Source organism: Saccopteryx leptura, chromosome X, assembly GCF_036850995.1.
Source record: "Saccopteryx leptura isolate mSacLep1 chromosome X, mSacLep1_pri_phased_curated, whole genome shotgun sequence".
Taxonomy (NCBI): domain Eukaryota; kingdom Metazoa; phylum Chordata; class Mammalia; order Chiroptera; family Emballonuridae; genus Saccopteryx; species Saccopteryx leptura.
Window position 1 is genome coordinate 54,856,710 of NC_089516.1, and position 19,444 is coordinate 54,876,153.

At 40.1% G+C, this 19,444-nt stretch overlaps 1 pseudogene; it reads left to right on the forward strand.

Moving 5' to 3' along the window:
- The first annotated feature begins 17,086 nt into the window (after positions 1-17,086).
- LOC136385630 (SWI/SNF-related matrix-associated actin-dependent regulator of chromatin subfamily E member 1 pseudogene) lies at positions 17,087-18,398 on the forward strand (annotated as a pseudogene).
- Positions 18,399-19,444: the final 1,046 nt, after the last annotated feature.

Here is a 19,444-nt window from a genome sequence, read left to right on the forward strand (position 1 = left end):
ACTCAGTCCCTTTGGGATGAAATGTCCTGTAGATGTCTATCATATCCAGGTGCTCTAGTGTTTTGTTTAAGGCCACTATGTCTTTGTTGATTCTCTGTTTGGATGACCGATCTAGAGCCATCAGTGGTGTATTGAGGTCTCCAAGTATGATTGTGTTTTTGTCAGTTTTTGTTTTAAGATCAATAAGTAGCTGTCTTATATATTTTGGTGCTCCTTGGTTTGGTGCATATATATTAAGAATTGTTATGTCTTCTTGATTCAGTGTCCCCTTAGCCATTATGAAATGGCCATTTTTGTCTCTGAGTACTTTTCCTGTCTTGTAGTCAGCATTATCAGATATGAGTATTGCTACACCTGCTTTTTTTTGGATGTTATTTGCTTGGAGTATTGTTTTCCAGCCTTTCACTTTGAATTTGTTTTTATCCTTGTTACTTAGATGAGTTTCATGTAGGCAGCATACAGTTGGATTTTCTTTTTTAACCCATTCTGCTACTCTGTGGCTTTTTATTGGTGAGTTTAATCCGTTTACATTTAGTGTCATTATTGACACTTGTGGGTTCCCTATTGCCATTTTGTAAATTGCTTTCTGTTAGTTTTGTGTCTTGTTTGATCCTTCTCTTTCGTTTTTCTATCTTTTGTTTTTATTTGGTTGTATTCCATACATCTTTCCTCTGTTGCTATCTCTTTTATCTCATGTGCTTCTGTGGTGGTTTTTTCAATGGTGGTTATCTTTGAGAAGTGAAAAGGGTCCCTACCCTGTTCATTGTAGCGAACTATTTTGTGAGTACTTTTGCACTCCATCGTCCTTTGCTACTGTTAATCTCCATCTTCTCCCCCTCTTTCTTTTTGTTGTTGTCACAGTTTAAATTTGGTTTTATTGTGTTCTTCTTGGAGCTTTTACTTGTGGCTCTGTTTTTTTTTTGTTCTTTGTATCTGATTGGAGAACCCCCTTTAGTAATTCCTGGAGTGGGGGTTTTCTGATGATAAATTCCCTCATCTTTTCTGTATCTGTGAATGTTTTTATTTCTCCTGCATATTTGCAGGATAGCTTTGATGGGTATAGTATTCATTGCTGAAAGTTCCTTGCTTTCAGGACTTTAAATATTGGGGTCCACTCTCTTCTAGCTTGTAGAGTTTCTGCTGAGAAATCTGATGATAATCTAATGGGCCTTCCTTTATATGTTGTATTCTTCTTTTCCCTGGCTGCCTTGAGAATTTTTTCTTTGCTGTTGGTTTGTGTCAATTTCATTATGATATGCCTTGGAGTAGGTTTGTTGGGGTTAAGAAAACTCGGAGTTCTGTTTGCTTCTTGAACTTGAGGCTTTAGTGTTTTCCACAGGCTTGGGAAGTTCTCATCTATTATTTGTTTGAGTATGTTCTCCATTCCATTTTCTCTCTCTTCTCCCTCTGATATACCTATTATTCTTATGTTATCCTTTTTGATGGATTCAGATAATTCTTGTAGGGCTATCTCATTTTTTTTAATTTTTGAGTCTCTTTCTTCTTCCCTCTGTTATGCCTCAAGTTGCTTGTCTTCTATTTCACTAATCCTCTCTTCTATCTGACCTGTTCTATTAGCTATGCTTGTTACTTCGTTTTTCAGCTCGTGAATTGAGTTTTTCATCTCTGTTTGATTTGTTTTTATAGTTTCAATTTCCTTGGACATATATTCTTTGTGTTCATTGAGTTGTTTTCTGAGCTCCCTAAATTGCCTTTCTGTGTTTTCTTGTATATCTTGGAGGATTTTTAGGATTTCTATCTTGAATTCTCTGTCATTTACCTCCAAGGTTTCCAATATATTAAATTTTTTCTCCATAGATTTTTCCTCATCTATCTGTGTTACCTCTCTTTCTTTTGTATCTATGATATTTGATTTTCTTTTCCTTAATGGCATCTGAGGGTGGTTTTGTTGATAGTATTAATGAGATTTAATAAAGAATAAAAAGTTAAAAAAATAAGTAAATAAAAAATCGAAGAGTTGTTTTTTTAAAAAAAAATTAATAATGAAATAAAGAAAAATAAAATAAAATAAAAATTTAAAAAAAAGGAAATTATTTCCCCCCTCCTTTTTTCCTCTCTTCTCCTCTCCCCTCTTGAGAAAATCTTGTGGTGAACTGTGAATTATAACAAACAATGCCTGTGATGGAGGGCCTGAATTGGGGAAAAGTAATAAAGTGGCAAAAAAAAAAAAAAAGAAAAAAAAGAAAAAGAAAAGTAAAAAAAAGGGGGTATGGACCCACAAAAAGCAAATAAGGAAAAAATTTGGGTCAAGAATAAAATGATTTGCTTTTAGGTGTTGGTGGTCTAAGAGTTATGATGAGAGGAATAAGAGGAAAACAGAAAAATGGGGGGACAAATTAAAAAATTATTATTGTATTTAGTGGAACAAGAACTAGATAAAATGGAGAGCCAGGGATGGGAGCACTGCTAGTGAGTTAAAAAGGTGAAGTAAAAACCCCCCAAAATGCCACAAACATAAGTTTGAGTCCCAGATAAGATAATTTGTTTGTTATTTAAGTTTGAATGAGAGGAGATGTAAAGGAGAAAGGAAGAAACTAATATAGAGGGAGAAAAGAAAGAGAGAGAGAGAAAAAAAGAGGGAGCCACTAAAAGAAGAAAAAAGAAAGGAGAGAGAGAGAGAGAGAGTTAAGGGTTTTGGAGTGCAACCCTCATAGAGAGAAAGGAAGAGAAGAGAAAAGATAATGGGAGATGTAACACTTATGGGTAGTGTAGTTCAAGGAGAGGAGAGAGTAAGACCGGCAGAGAGTTAAACGGCCAAATTGGAGGAGGAAAAAAAGTATCAAGAATGAAGATAAGAGAAACAAATGAACAAATATAATAAAAGGGGATAGGTTATAAAGTCTGCAGATTATTCTTGATTTTGAGAGGTTATCTTCTTGCTTTTTCTTTTCTCTCCCTCTTCCTGGTCGGTGACTCTGTACTCCGGGTTCTGCCCCTTTGGCACGCTCAGGTAGAGGTTTGCAGTTGATAAGTCTCTATGGCAATGTCATGTATTGTGCTTTAGTCTCATTGGCAGTCAAGGCTCATTAGCATTTATAGGCTCCGACAGTGAGAGAGTCCGTGTTCCTGGAGCCTTTCTCCTAGTCTTTTAGTCTTTCCTTCCTCAATTAGTAGCCTGATAATCCAGCTATGGGGTTGCTGCTGCCTCTGCCTGGATAGTAAGAGGCTCAAAGAGCTGGCAACTCCCCACTCTATTTCCACTCAGCACAGGGCTCTGGGTAAGGCTCAGTCAGTCAGAGCTGCTAGCATAATCAGGCGGGGTTTCCTCCCACTCAAAGACCTCTGGCTCTGCCACTCTGTCCGGTAACACAGGCGGGCACCCACTTCCGGGGTGCTTGGAGGAAACTCTCGCTATCTGCGTGCGCAGACCAGGATATCCGGCCAGCAGTCTCACGCTCTGAGTGAAACCCCCAACCGCATGGAAAAGTTGCAGCGTTGGAATTGGCTCTCGCTCCGTCCCCGTGCGCAGCTTTTGCAAGGCGCTGGGGCAGCCCGAGATTCCGCTTTGGCCCACTCAAAGGCCCCTGACTCTGCTCCTCTGTGCGATAACACGGGCGCGCACTGCTGAGGCACTCGGAGGAATCTCTCACTCCCTATCTGCGCACGCAGACCAGGATATGAGGCCGGCCACGTTTCCCTCTGAGTGAAACCCCCACCAGCATGGAAAATTTCCACCGTTGGAATTAGTTCTCACTCCCTCCCATGCGCGGCTTCCCCAGGGCGCTGGGGCTGCCCAGATTCTGCTTTCGGCCCACAGAAAGGCCTCTGACTCTGCCTCTCTGAGGGGTAACAAGGGCACCCACTCCCGGGGCTTAGGAAGAAATCTCTCGCCCACTAACTGCGTACTGACCAGGAGATTGGGTAAAGTGGCTGCCCCGCTTGCCTTTCTTTGTTTGGGTTTGACGCGAGTGTTAGCTTGTATTGCCCGGGTTGCCACAGGATCAGTTTTTCCTTGGCTTGGATCTCCGTGCCACAGCCTGGTTTGGCCATTTGTGCCGCACCCTGGATCTATTCACCCCCATTGCCTGCCTCCGTTTCTATATTCACAGTTACCAGAGAAAGCCGCCCTGTTTAGGTTAGTGAGGAAGGTGGAGCATTTCTTACTCCCTATTTCCTTCAGGGTTTGGTTATATATTTAGCCAATTTTTCACTCGACCATACCTTCGGGTGTATTGCGAAGCATCTGGAGGCTCCAAGTATAGGTTTTTCTGTTTCTGGTTGAAGATCTTGTTGAGTTTTGGGGGAGATTTATCGGTATCGCTTCCTACCCCGCCATTACTCTGACATCATCTATCTCTTTGTTTTAGAGAAAGTAAGTTTTGTCCAAAATTATTCATGTTAAGAGCCTTTATTTTCTATACTTAATTCCCTACTGGTTTTAATTAAGTTTTAGTCAAATCGTTGATTTATTTTCATTTTTGTTGCTATCCTCTCTTGAACAAACCTTGTTATAAAATTAATCAAACATGGTCCTAGTATTAGACAAGTTAAAATCAAAGTAAGTATTAATTGCTGCAGATAAAGGGTAGTGAATTATGGTGATTAATTAAACATTCCTTGGAACTAATTCTCTGATTATTCAAATTTTTTTCTTTTCTTTTCTATGTTTGTCCTGACTAAAATTAGGCTTTCTTTAGTTACACTAGAATTATTAGCATAGAAACAACAAGTTTCTCCTAATGCTGCACATAAGCTATCTTGTTGAAGGAAAAGTAAATCTGAGCCTCAACTATTTTATAAAACTGTTTCCTTTATACAAATAAATTTGTGGCATAACATTTGCTAGAATGTATAATAGAGGCTTATTCATTCCCTAAACCTGTTTTTGTTTTCTTCATACAAACTGCTTACAACCTGCACAAACCTGTCTTCTCAGGGCTTCAGGTAAGAATGGTCTTTTGTTTGGCAACTTTAACTACACATCTTTATTTTTAGACATTCTTTTCTTACAGAAAAATTCTTCTCTAGTTGTTTATAAAAAGGCATCTTTGGCCATAAGCGTTCTGGTAAAGTTAGTAAGATTTCTAAAGGCCCTACTGGTTTTAAAGTGACTTCTTGGCTGTCTGATCTGCTGCTCAATTTCCTTTTGCCTTTGTTGGGTCCCCTTTCTAGTGTCCTGGGCAATGAATAAGTGCTACAGTTTCCGGCAACCAAATGGCTTCTAGTAAAGCTAAAATCTCTTCTTTGTTTTTAATGTCCTCACCAGCAGATGTCAGGAATCCTCTCTCCTTATAGATGCTGCATGAACATGGGCAGTAGCAAAAGTATACCTACTGTCAGTGTAAATGTTGACTTTCTTTCTTTTGGCCCACCTCAATGCCTGGGTGAGAGTGATAAGTTCTGCTTGCTGAGCTGAGGTCTCATGGGGCAAGACTTAGGCCCATATGGTCTCATCAGGATTTACTCCAGCTACTCCAGCATATCAAACCCCATCTAGGACAAAACTGCTGCTATCAGTGAATAGCTGTACTTCTGCATTAAATGGATTTACATCAGTAATGTCTGGTCTAGCAGTTTGAACAGAGTCTAACACTTCAGAGCAGTCATGCAAGGGGATGTTTGGTTCTTCATCAGGCATCAGGCTTGCTGGGTTGATAGCCTGCATCTGGACAAACTTAATGTGAGGCTGATCTATGAGCAGGGCTTGATATTTACTGTGTGATCCTAGCATTAGATATCCACCTTTCTGGAGTTCCTTTAAGCAAAGTTTCTGTTGCATGTGGGGTTGTTAGGAACAGTTCCTGCCCCATGGTTAGTTTATCTGCCTCCCTCACTAGTATGGAAGTGGCTGCTATGGCTCTGAGACAGTTTGGTCATCTAGATGCAACAGGATCCAGTTACTTAGAGAGATAAGCAATAAGCTGTTCCATGGCCCTAAAGTTTGGGTCAAAATGCCTTTTGCTATTCCCTTGCTTTCATGAACAAAGAGCTGGAAAGGCTTGGTAATGTCTGGCAAAGCCAGGGCAGGGGCTTTGGTGAGGGCCTTCTGGAGGGTTTCAGAAGCTTCTTGTTCCTTATCTGTCTAAATTAACTCTTAGGTTCCTGCTGTACAAGAGTATAAAAGCTTGGCTATCCTGCAAACCTAGGGATCCACAACCTGCAATATCCTACTGCCCTGAGAAATTGTCAAACTTGTCTCTTGCTAGTAGGGGGGTTGGAATTCAAAGGATTGCTTCTGTACGACTAGAGGAGAGAGTGTGCTTCCCCGCCTCAGTGTGGTAGCCTAGATAGTTCACCTTAGAGGTGCAGAGTTATGCCTTCTTAGCTGACACCCGGTACTCCAGAGTCTGCAGTGTTTATAAAAGTCCCTCAGTGGTTGTGCAGCAGCTTACCTCCATTTCCACAACTAGAAGCAATTATCTATGTACTGTAGCACCATGCACTCCACATGTTCCTGGTAGAAGGTGAGCAGGTCCTGATGTAATGCCTCATCGAAGAGGGTCAGTGAATTCTTGAAGCCCTGTGGTAATCTGGTCCAGGTTAGTTTTCCTGAGGTGCCTGCCTCTGGGTCATTCTACTCGAAGGCAAAGATGGGTTGACTTGCAGGAGCCAGGGAATACTGAAAAAAGCATCTCTCATATCTAAGACTGTGTAAAGTTTCAAGTCTAGTGACAACAGGCTTATAAATGGGTAGGGATTAGGTACAGTTGGGTGTATTGTCTCAACTCTTATTTACCTCCTATAAGTTCTGGACTGGATAATAATATTTGGTGCCTGGCTTCTTGTCAGGCAGTAAAGGAGCATTCTACTGGGACTGGCAAGGAACAAGAATACCAGCTTCTAACAATCTTTTAATATGAGTACTTGCTCCCCTGAAAGCAGTCTGAGGAGGGCAGTGAGAACAGACAGAGAAGCTCTAGAGCTACTGAGGAATTCTATTGGGTAGCCTCCCACTTGTAAAGGCTAACAGGTATGGAGTCCTGGCCCCATCAGTCCTCCTGTAGAGTAAGGATTTTTGGAGTCTGCTGTAACCTTCCTTTCAGCTTTGGACAATCTTTTTTCTAATGTCTTTCTTCTTTACAATGAGCACACTGATTTCTGCTTAACTCAGGCTTCCTTTTCTTTTTATTCTGATGTTCTAAACCAACTACAACTACCTTTGTTATTTTCTTAGTCTGTTTCTCCTCAAGGTGTCTCTGTTATTATAAACTTTCTGAGCTCTAACAATTGGGAAATCACTATTCTCGGGAAGCCTTCTATTTTTTGTAGCTTCCTCCTGAAATCTGGAGTGGACTGTGACAGAAAAGTTAAGTTAACTGCCCTACCATTCTTTGGTGCTTCAGGGTCTAGAGGTGTATAGACCCTGTAAGCTTCTTGCAGTCTTTCTAAAAAAGCTGAGGGAGCTTCCTGGGGGCTCTGGATAAACACTTTAGACAGATTCATGGGTTTCTTAGCAGCTCCCTTGATCCTGGATAAAAGAAACTGGTAGAAAGTGTTCAAAGCTTCCCATCCCACAGTAATGTTAGGGTCCTATTTAGGCTGGACAATGGGGAACACCTTATCAAGGTGGTCCCGATTATCCTCCTCAGAGACTTTTTCCCCAGTATGGCAGCTTTTCTTGCCTCTGATTTTATTCTTTCTCTCTCTTCAGTAGCAATCAAAGTACCTAAAAGCTGCTGGTACTAGTCCCAGGTAGGGTGATGTGTATACAGCACAGATTCTAACAGTCCTGTTAGAGCCTGAGGCTTCTCTAAGAAAGGGGGACTCTGAGCCTTCCAATTATACAAGTCTCTAGAGGAAAAATGAATGTAGCCAAGATAAGGCTCATCCCCCCCCATGCTAATGGTACTTCTCTTTAAGGTAACGGGCTGTGCTTCCTTTTTCTTTTCATGCCTCTTAGTCCATCTAGGTACTGGCTCTGGGCTTTCTGAAGTGGGTGGAGCTGATGGAGGAGGAAGATATGGAAGGGGCAACTCTGAATCTTCCCAAACATCTTGTAAAACAGGGACCTTCTTGTCTGATTTTGGGGCTGTTGCTTACAAAACATGATGACCGTCTCAGACAGTGCAGCTTTTTAGCCAGGGAGGGGATTCTCTACTAGAGCCCTCCACTGATCTATATATGGGGACTGGTCTGGGTAGCCTGGTGGCTTAGCTATTACATTCCATACAGTTTTGATATCTTTAGGATCTAATGAGCCCTATTTTGGCCACTTTAACCCAAAGGATGGCCATTCTAGTTCACAAAGAGTTTAAAGTCTCCCCTTGCTTAATTTTACACCATAATCATCAGAAAATTCAATTTTGAAATTCTTAAGCATACATTCAAGAAGATTTTGACTCTTACTTTGCCCTTCCCCCATTGTTACAAACAATATGAATACAAATAAACTTCCCAAGATCACAAAAGGGATTAAGAACCAAAGTTTGTGCCAGTTTTCTAAAATGTCCCCATTGGGTCATATCCTGGAGAACCAAAGGACAAAGAACTTTCAGACAAAAGGGAAGAAGGTGCTGGTAAAGAGCCACAAACTGGAAACACATTCACTCAGGGGTTTTCAACACAGAGACAGAGTAACAAAACAAAAACAAAGAACGAGATCTTTGCAGGAGTAAAATCAGAGAGGAACCCTTGAAAATAAAGGTCCTCTATCCAAAGAAGAATGCGGGAAGGAGATCCCAAAGAGAGACCAAACCAGGAGATGTCTCCTAGGATATCCTGTAAAAACAAACCGAAGCAGCAAAACAGAGGGCAAACATATGAGAGCAAATCCAAGTGTGTCCTGGGAAGCTTGAGGTGGGACTCAGTCCCAGCAAATGTCCTGCCAAGAACACACAAATCCTTCTTCCAAATAACTCTCTGCCAATGTCTTGGCACTGGAAAGCCTACTGTGTGAGTTTTGTTGCGTCCGACCCTTGATCACAATAGTACAGACAGCTAGCCACAAACAAACCACAGATTAAACAGATTGCAAATCTGCTCTGCTTACCTTTGGAGGCTTTTTTGATGACTCCAAATGGGTGGATGGGCATGCTGATTGTCCATGGCTGACTGTCAGTCAGACAGAAAAAACCAGTGGGGCCCTGGAACGTCTCAGGTGGCTCCTCCACTGTTGGGTTTCTGCTTCTGTCAGTCAGGCCAAGGAGGTCAGCCAGCCCATTTGTGTTGCAAAGACAAAAAGACAAATGAGTCCAAAGAACTCTTTTCTAGCTGGGGCCTCCATATGTTATGATGGAACAGCAAGATAACAGACATCTTGCCACACAATCAATTAGCCAAATTAGGAAGTCCTTCATTAACTGGCTGTGCAGATCTCATGGAGACCTAAGTCGTTCAAATCAATACGGTGGTGAACACAGTTTGGGGCTGGCTTTATGGGGAAAATTACATACTGATTGAGGAATGGGAAGGGGCGAAAGCATAGCAGTAAAACAAAACAGTGAAATAAGCATTCTTACAATGTTTATCTATAGGGTTAATTCAGGAAGAAACATTCTGAGAACACCTGCTACTGCGTAAAGATAGCCCAAGGACACAGTCTGGAAATGTGCCTCAAGGCCAAGAATAGAGAGCCTTTTCAGAAAAAGTTACTTCTGCTTATGTCTTTGTTTTAGAGAAAGTAAATTTTGCCAAAAATTATTCATGTTAAGACCATTTCTTTTCTACACTTCACTTTATTCCGCTAACTTTGGCTTGCCTTTGTTCTTTTTCTAAATCCCTAAAATGAGATGTTATATTTTTTACTTGGGATCTCTTTTGTTTCTTGATTTGAGGTTGTATTGATAAAAACTTCCCTCTATTACCGCTTTCACAGCATTCTAGAAGATTTGACTAGTAGTGTTGTCATTTTCATCTGTCTGTATTTTTCTATTGATCTCTGCTTTTATTTCTTCTTTGACTAATTATTTTTTAGAAGTATGCTGTTTAATTTTTACATTTTTGTGGGATTTATTACTATCTTTTTACATTTGAATTCTAATTTCACAGCAATATGGTCAGAAAATATGCTTAGTATAATTTCAGAATTACTGAATTTTTAAATTCAGGTTGTTTTGTTTTAGTTATTATTTATTTATTTTAATTAATTTTAATGGAGTGACATTGAAAAATCAGGGTGCATATGTTCAGAAAAAACATCTCTAGGTTAATTTGACATTTGATTATGCTGCATTCCCATCACCCAAAGTCCAATTGTCTTCTGTCACCTTCAAACTGGTTTTCTTTGTGCCCCTCTACTCCCCCCACCCCGTAACCACCACACTCTTGTCCATGTCTCTGAGTCTCATTTTTATGTCCCAACTATGTATGGAATCATACATTTCTTAGTTTTTTCTGATTTACTTATTTCATTCAGTATAATGATATCAAGGTCCATCTATGTTGTTGTAAATGATCCGATGTCATCATTTCTTATGGCTGAATAATATTCCATAGTATATATGTACCAGGGCCTTTTTATCCACTCAGCTACTGATGGACGCTTGGGCTGTTTCCAGATCTTCGCTATTGTGAACAATGCTGCCATAAACATGGAGGTGCATTTCTTCTTTTTAAACAGTACTATGGTGTTCTTGGGGTATATTCCTAAAAGTGGGATAGCTAGGTCAAAAGGCAGTTCGATTTTTAATTTTTTGAGGAATCTCCATACTGTTTCCCACAGTGGCTGCACCAGTCTGCATTCCCACCAGCAATGCAGGAGGGTTCACCTTTATGCACATCCTCGCGAGCACTGATTCTGTGTTGTCTTGTTGATAAGCGCCATTCTGACTGATGTGAGGTGATATCTCATTGTGGTTTTAATTTGCATTTCACTAATAATTAGTGATGTTGAGCATTTTTTCACATACGTATTGGCCATCTGTATGTCCTCTTTGGAGAAGTGTCTATTCATTACTTATTCCCATTTTTGATTGGATTGTTTATCTTCCTGGTATTGAGTTTTACAAGTTCTTTATAAATTTTAGTTATTAACCCCTTATCAGACGTATTGTCAAATATGTTCTCCCATTGTGTAGTTTGTCTTTTTATTCTGTTCTTATTGTCTTTAGCTGTGCAGAAGTTTTTAGTTTGATATAGACCCATTTGTTTATCCTGTCTTTTATTTCACTTGCTTGTGGAGATAAATCAGCAAATATATTGCTGCGAGAGATGTCAGAGAGATTACTGCCTATGTTTTCTTCTAAGATGCTTATGGTTTTACGGCTTACATTTAAGTCTTTTATTAATTTTGAGTTTATTTTTGTGAATGGTGTAAGTTGGTGGTCTAGTTTCATTTTTTCTGCAGGTACCTGTCCAATATTTACAACAGCATTGGCTGTCTTTACTCCATTGTATGCTCTTACCTGCTTTGTCAAATATCAGTTGTCCATAAAGGTGTGGGTTTATTTCTGGGTTCTCTGTTCTGGTCCAATGACATATATACCTGTTCTTATGCCAGAACCAGGCTGTTCTGAGTACAATGGCCTTGTAGTATAACTTGATATCCAGAAGTGTGATACCTCCCACTTTATTCTTCCTTTTCAAGATTGCTGAGGCTATTCTTGTTCTCATTTGGTTCCATATAAATTTTTGGAATATGTGTTCCATATCTTTGAAGTAAGTCATTGGCATTTTAATCGGTATTGCATTGAATTTATAAATTGCTTTGGGTAATATAGACATTTTAATGATGTTTATTCTTCCTAACCATGAGCATGGTATATTCTTCCACATGTTTGTATCTTTCCTGATTTCTTTTATCAATGTTTTATGATTTTCTGAGTACAAGTCTTTAATCTCCTTGGTTAAATTTATTCCTAGGTACTTTAATTTTTTGGTTGCAATGGTGAAGGAGATTGCTTTCTTAATTTCTCTTTCTGACAGTTCATTGTTAGTGTATAAAATGCCTCTGATTTCTGTGTATTAATTTTATATCCTGCCACTTTGCTGAATTCATTTATCGGGTTCAGTAGTTTTTTGATAGAGACTTTAGGGTTTTCTATACAATATCATATCATATGCAAATAATGATAGTTTTACATCTTCTTTTCCAATTTGGATGCCTTTTATTTCTTCTTCTTGTCTGATTGCTGTGGCTAGGACTTCCAGCACTATGTTGAATAAGAGTGGTGAAAGGGGGCACCCCTGCCTTGTTCCTGATCTTAAGAGGATTACTTTTAACTTTTGCCAATTGAGTATGATGTTGGCTGTGGGTTTGTCATAGATGGCCTTTATCATGTTGAGGTACGTTCCCTGTATTTCCACTTTGCTGAGAGTTTTGATCATAAATGGGTGCTAGATTTTTATCAAATGGTTTTTCTGCATCTATTGAAATTCTCATGTAGTTTTTTTCCTTCCTTTTGTTTATGTGATGAATCACATTGGTTGATTTGTGAGTATTGTACCAGCCTTGCCTTCCCAGAATAAATCCCACTTGATCATGGTGTATGATTTTTCTCATGTATTGCTGGATTTGTTTGCTAATATTTTTTTGAGGATTTTAGCATATAAATTCATCAGGGATATTGACCTAAAATTCTCTTTCTTTGTGTTGTCTTTCCCTGGTTTTGGAATCAGATTTATGCTCGCCTCATAAAAGGAGTTTGGAAGTCTTCCTTCCTCTTGAATTTTTTGAAATAGCTTGAGAAGGATAGGAGTTAGTTCTTCTTTGAATATTTGGTAGAATTCACTTGTGAAGCCAACAGGATCAGGACTTTTCTTTTTTGGGAGTTTTTGATAACTGTTTCGATCTTATTTGTTGTAATTGGTCTATTCAGATTTTCTAATTTTTCCAGATTAATTTTTGGAAGATTATATGTTTCAAGGAATTTTTCCTTTTCATCTAGGTTGTCTAGTTTCTTGGCATACAGTTCTTCATTGTATTTTCTTATAATATTATGTATTTCTGTTGTGTCAGTTGTTATTTCTCCACTCTCATTTCTAATTTTATTTATTTGAGTCTTCTCTCTTTTTTTCTTGGTGAGTCTGGTTAAATGTTCATCGATCTTGTTTACCTATTTAAAGAACCAGCTGCTGGTTTCATTGATCCTCTGAATTATACCTTTAGCCTCTATGTCATTTATTTCCACTCTGATCTTTATTATTTTCTTCCTTCTACTACCTATGGGCTTTACTTGCTGTTCTTTTTCTAGTTACTTTAGTTGCAGGGTCAAGTTCTTTTTTTGAGCTTTATCTAGCTTTTTAAGATATGCCTGTAATGCTATGAACTCCTGTGAGGACTGCTTTTCCTGTGTCCCATAAATTTTGAGTTGATGTATGCTCATTATGGTTCATTTCTAAGAATTTATTTATTTCTTCTTTAATTTCATTGTTAACCCATTTGTTATTTAATAACACGCTATTTAGTTTCCAAGTGTTTGAGTATTTTTCAGTTTTTCTGTTCTGGTTGATTTCTAGTTTCATGCCATTGTGATCAGAGAAAGTGTCTGATATGATTTCAATCTTCTTAAATTGTTGAGACTGCTTTTGTGCCCTAATATATGGTCTATCCTAGAGAATGTACCATGATCACTTGAGAGGAATGTATATTCTGCTGCTTTAGGGTGAAATGTTCTGAAGATATTTATTAAATTCAGTTGATCTAGTGTGTCCTTTATATCTGCTGTTTCTTTGTTAATTTTCTTTCTTGAGGATCTACCTAGTGATGTTACTGGGGTATTAAAATCTCCTACTATTATAGTTTCGTTGTTGATCTTGCCGTTTAAATCCATTAAAGTCTGCTTTATATTTTTTGGTGCTCCTATATTAGGTGCATAGATATTTATAACGGTTATATCTACCTGTTGGATTGCTCCCTTTATTATTATGTAGTGACCTTCTTTATCTCTTACTATAGCCTTTGTTTTAAAGTCCATTTTGTCTGATGTAAGTATTGCTACCCCAGCTTTTTTTTCATTTCCATTTGCCTGAACTATTTTTTTCATTCTTTTATCTTCAGTCTATGTGCATCTTTTGTTTTCAGGTGTGTCTTTTGTAGACACCATATGTATGGGTTCTGTTTTCTTATCCACGCAGCTACCCTATGTCTTTTGATCGGATCATTTAATCCATTTACATTTAAGGTTAGTATTGATATGTAGTTGTTTATTGCCATTTTATTCTTTAAAACTGTATTCTTCTTTTGCTATATTCTTTTTCCCTTTTGATCTGTTTACAACCAGCCCCTTAGCATTTCTTGCAGCATTGGTTTGGTTGTAGTGAATTCCCTGAGGTTTTCTTTGTCTGGAAAGCTTTTTATTTCTTCTTTGATTTTAAATGATAGTCTTGCTGGAAAAGTAGTTTTGGTTGTAGGCTCTTGTTTTTCATTACTTTGAATATTTCTTGCCATTCCCTTCTGGCTTCAAGTGTTTCTGTTGAAAAGTTGAAAGTCATCCTTATGAGGGCTGCTTTGTAGGTGATAGCCTTTTATTCTCTATCAGCTTTTAATATTTTCTCTTTATTACTTAAATTTGGTATTTTAATTATGATGTGTCTTGCTGTAGATTTCTTTGGGTTTCTCTTTAATGGAGTATCTTTGTGCTTCTTGAACTTGTGAGATGTTTTCCTGCCTTAATTTAGGGAAGTTTTCAGCTATGATATGTTTGAAAAAATTGCTATCCCTTATTCTTTCTCATCTTCTTTAGGAACCCCTATGATGCGGATGTTATTTCTTTTCATGTTGTCACAGAGTTCTGTTAGAGTTTCCTCAGACTTTTTGAGTCTCTTTTGTTTTTTCTGCTCTGCTTCCATGCCTTCATTTATCTTGTCCTCTAACTTGCTGATTTGATTCTCAACTTCATCCATCCTGCTTTTTATTCCTTTCACTGTGTTCTTCATTTCTGATATTTGTCATTTCTGACTGATTCTTTTTTATTATTTCAATGTCCTTTTTTTATATTTGCTATTTCTTTATTTAGGTGTTTGTAATGACTATCTATTGTCGTTCTAATATCTTTGAGCATCATAACAATCATTATTTTAAACTCTGCATCTGGTAATTTGGTTATATCTGACTCATTCAGGTCCTTTTCTGGGGATTTTTCTTGATTCATTTTGTTGAATTTCTTTGCCTTCTCATTTTGTCTGTGTAAAACAAGGTTTGGGCCACTGAAGACCAGTGGGTGTGGCCTCTGTGTTTCCTAGGTATGGTCTGTCTGCAGGCCCACCACCCTCTTTGCTACTGCTGCCTAAGTTGTTCAGGTATGGGCATTGCCAGTGCCAGCCCACTGGGGCTGTTGCTGTGGTTTCCTCCTCTTCTTCACAGGAGTGGCTGTGATCACATTCTTGGGTATACAAGCCTTGGGTTGGGTTATGCTCAGCCCTGAGGGCAGGGGTGAGCACCTTTGCTAAGCTGCCCTCAGGGCCGCTGGTCTCCGCCTGATTCTGGGCTTACTCCCTGCCCCTGCAGGAGGAGCCTGCTCATGGGAGGGCTGCAAGCCTTGGCTCCACAGGCTAGGTGGGGCTGTGTGCCCATGCTCAGTTGCAGGACTCCAAGTTTTCTGGGCTTTCACTCAACCCCTGCAGGAGGAAATGAATCCACGTCAGGCAACAAGCCTAGGTTCTGCAGGTGGGGCAAGGCTGTGCTCTTGTGCCCTAGCTTAAGGGTGGTTCTCCTCCCCTCCCAGGGCTCCTGCCCTTCCCCCACAGGCTGGATTGCAGGCGGCCCGCAGCTGGGCTTGACCACTTTCACACATCCCATCCTTTTTAGCCGGGCAAGACCAAGCTCACACCTGGGCCTCAGTTGTGGCCAGCCAGCTTCTGCCCTTGCCAACAGAACTGCTCTTCTGTGTCCTGCTGCTTCCCACCCTCGGGCGAGCCCTCAGCTGTGTGGGTGGGGGTGCTGCAGCTCAAACCCTTAGTCTAACTACTGTAGTCTGAAAGCTCCCCCCTTCTAAGCGACTCTGCTCTCAGTACTGCAGGAGAGCTTGTTTGGCTGGTGTCCTCCTTTCCAGGGGAAATATTCACTTCAGATTTGGGGAGTGACTCATCCCAGGGGTTAGGGTGGTTGTCTCTCAAAATGTTTCTCCCTGTGCCTCCTAGATTACACTCTCTTCCTGCTACTCTGGTCTTCTCCTCTCTCCCTGTCCCCCTGGAGCCCCAGGTGAGTGGTGGTGAGATAGGTTTACTGCACTGTCCCTTTAAGAAGAATCCTGGGTCTGAGAAATCAGTCTCTTTCCCACAAACAGTATCCTGACTTGTTTCCAGCTAAATACTGTCCATACGCCTCTTCTAGGTTTTGGGGCTTCAGGCTGGGACTTTGTTCCTAGGACTCAGGACCTTCCCCTCTTTGCTAAACTCACTTCCCACCACACGAGTCTCTCCTGGCTGCCCTTCACTCCTGGGAGCTGGGAAACCCTTTCTGCATTTCTGCTTTTTCTACCAGTCTGTGTGGCTTCTTCAGTGTTCCTTGGTTGAAGAGTCCTCTTAGTTTAGTCCAAAATTGGTTTTTCCAGATGATGGTTCTTAAAATTAGGTTGTAATCCACTTTGGTTCTGGAAGGTGGAAGTTGGTACATCTGCCTACTCCATCACCATCTATTTCATAAAACTGGAATGTTTGCCTGACCAGGTGGTGGCACAGTGAATAGAGCATCAACCTGATAAGCTGAGATACTGTTATAAAGTATCATACCCCAGATTCTGAAAGGCACCATACTTCACTCCATAGAGACACCAAGTCCAGATGAATTTTGAAGAGTTTTATTAAAGGAGGAGATTTATTAAATATGCTGGCCGCATATGGCTGACACGGGGAAGCAAACCGAAATCGTGTGCCAACCAAAAATATTTCAGGGGCTGTTTATATATACCCTTGATCACACATGGGTGGGGAAGAGCATGACATCATGGCACAAGCTGACAATATTTGTTTACGGGATATACAGAAACATTAAGACTTTCAAGGTAGATTGGGCCCCCTCCGCCCTCTCCGTCAGTGCCAGGCGGGGAGAACACCCAAACTAAGAGAATTTTGAGGAATGTATACAGCCTGAAAAAAATCCTTGACTGTACAAAGCATCACATGTTCTCACTAAGAGGTTTATTTTTCTAAAGACAGTTGAGTGATGACTGGAAAGAAATTAAGAAGAGTGTAGGAAATGTGAGTGTGGAAGCTCCAGACATGAGGGGCGGGGTGTGCATGGGACAAAGGGAAGCAAGGCCAGAGCAGTGGGCATTTCTTCTGCCCACAGAGTCCCAGATTCATTCTTAAGGAACTGAGAACTTAATCTTCCAAAATGTCAAAAAGACCATCTTATGCCCCACCTCCTACCCTAGCTTCTGCAACACAAATGCCCAGCATACCAGGGTTTGTGGGAGACAATCCATATAGTCCTCTAACCTACAACAACTACAGGCTGGGAGGGAACCCGGGCACCAACAGCCGGGTCATGGCATCCTCTGGTATTATGATTCCAAAACCTCCAAAGCCACCAGATAAGCTGCTGATGCCCTACATGAGGTAGAGAAGAAAGGTCTGGGACCAAGTAAAGGCTCCCAATCCTGATCTAAAGTTGTGGGAGATTGGAAAGATTATTGGTGGCATGTGGCAAAATCTCACTAATGAAGAAAAACAAGAATATTTAAATGAATAGGAAGCAGAAAAGATTGAGTACAATGAATTTATGAAGGCCTATCATTATTCCTCTGCATATTTTGCTTACATAAATGTGAAGAGTCATGTGGAAGCCACTTTAGAGGAAGAAAGTTGACAGAGGAGTCTCATATGGAGAAGGGAGAGCCCTACATGAGCATTCAGCCTGCTGAAGACTCAGATGATTATGATGATGGCTTTTCAATGAAGCATACATCCATTTCCAGAGAAACCACCGGCTTATCAGTGAGATCCTGAGTGAGGGTGTGGTGCTAGACGTGCAGTCAGTTGTCACAACAGCTAGAATGCAGGTCCTCAAGCAACAAGTCCAGTCCTTAATGGCTCATCAGCAAAAACTAGAAGTTGAACTTCTTCAAATAGAAGAGTGACACCAGGAAAAGAAGAGCAAATTCCTGGAGAGCACAGATTCATTTAACAATGAACTTAAAAGGTTGTGCGATCTGAAAATAAAAGTGGATATGGACAAAATTGAAGCTGAAATTGCACAGGCAGAGGAACAGGCTTGCAAAAGGCAGGAAAAAAGGGAGGAGGCAGCAGAGCAAGCTGAGTGCAATCAGAGCAGCATCACTCCTGAGGAGGAGCAAGCAGCTAATAAGGCCAATGACAAAAAGGAAGACGAGAGCATTCCAGTGGAGACAGAGGAGACACACCTTGAAGAAATGACAGGAAGTCAGCAGAATGGTGAAGAAGGCATGTCTACTCCTCAGGACAAGGAGAGTGGACAGGAAGGGGTGGACAGTATGGCAGAGGAAGGGACCAGTGACAGAAACACTGGCTCACAGAGCAATAGTATGATGGTGGTGGAACCACCAACAGATCCCATATATGAAGATGAGAAAACAGAATAAATGTTGCCTTGTTTTATGTATTCTAAATACTTTTTAAAATGAAAAAAATGTTTTTTATTAAAAAAAAAGACTTTCAAGATGACACAATCAAAGATGTTTACAAATTTTTTAGGGTTCATCTTCCCTCACTAGCCTAGAGGTATTTTACTCTCAAGATTCCAGGAATGGCCTGACCAGGCCATGGCCCAGTGAATAGAGCATCAGGCTGGGATGCTGAAGACCCAGGTTCGAGACCCCAAGGTCGCCAGCTTGAGCGCAGACTCATCTGGTTTGACCCAAAAGCTCACTAGCTTGGACCCAAGGTCGTTGGCTCGAGCAAGGGGTTACTCGGTCTGCTGAAGGCCCACAGTCAAGGCACATATGAGAAAGCAATTAATGAACAACTAAGGTGTCACAATATGCAATGAAAAAGTAATGATTGATGCTTCTTATCTCTCTGTTCCTGTCTGTCTGTCCCTGTCTATCCCTCTTTTTGACTCTCTCTCTGTTTCTGTTAAAAAAAAAAAAAAAGATTCCAGGAAGGGGGAGGAACTACAGTCAGTGTAAGGTGGTATGTAAATTCTGTCTCCCATTGAAAGAGAAGAAGTTTCTCGGTTAACCTTTATTTTAGATTTAAAACTAAATGACCCATTGTTCTTGCAAGCTAGAAACTTCTACATTCTTCTCCCTCCCCTCCCCAAAGGAAGGATGGCATAGGAAAGCCTAACCTTTCCTCCTAGAATATCAATATTAATTTTTCAACTTTTTGGTACCTTACAACAATCCCCACTGGTTTTATTTCCTAAGTCAAATCCTTGATTTAATTTACTGAAGAGCATGAGGTTGTTGTGTAGGAATATTAACTTATAACATGTAACAGATATTTAACAGACAGCATTAATAGCAATACAGTTCACTAAAGAAACAAATATTACTGATTAATTTTCTATAAATTGTACAAAGCTTTTACAACTTATATAAAACTAATTGGCTTTTTTTTTAACAATTTACTTTTAGTCAGAATTCTTCATTTTAAAACTTCTCACCTTCAGTGACAATTAACTTGG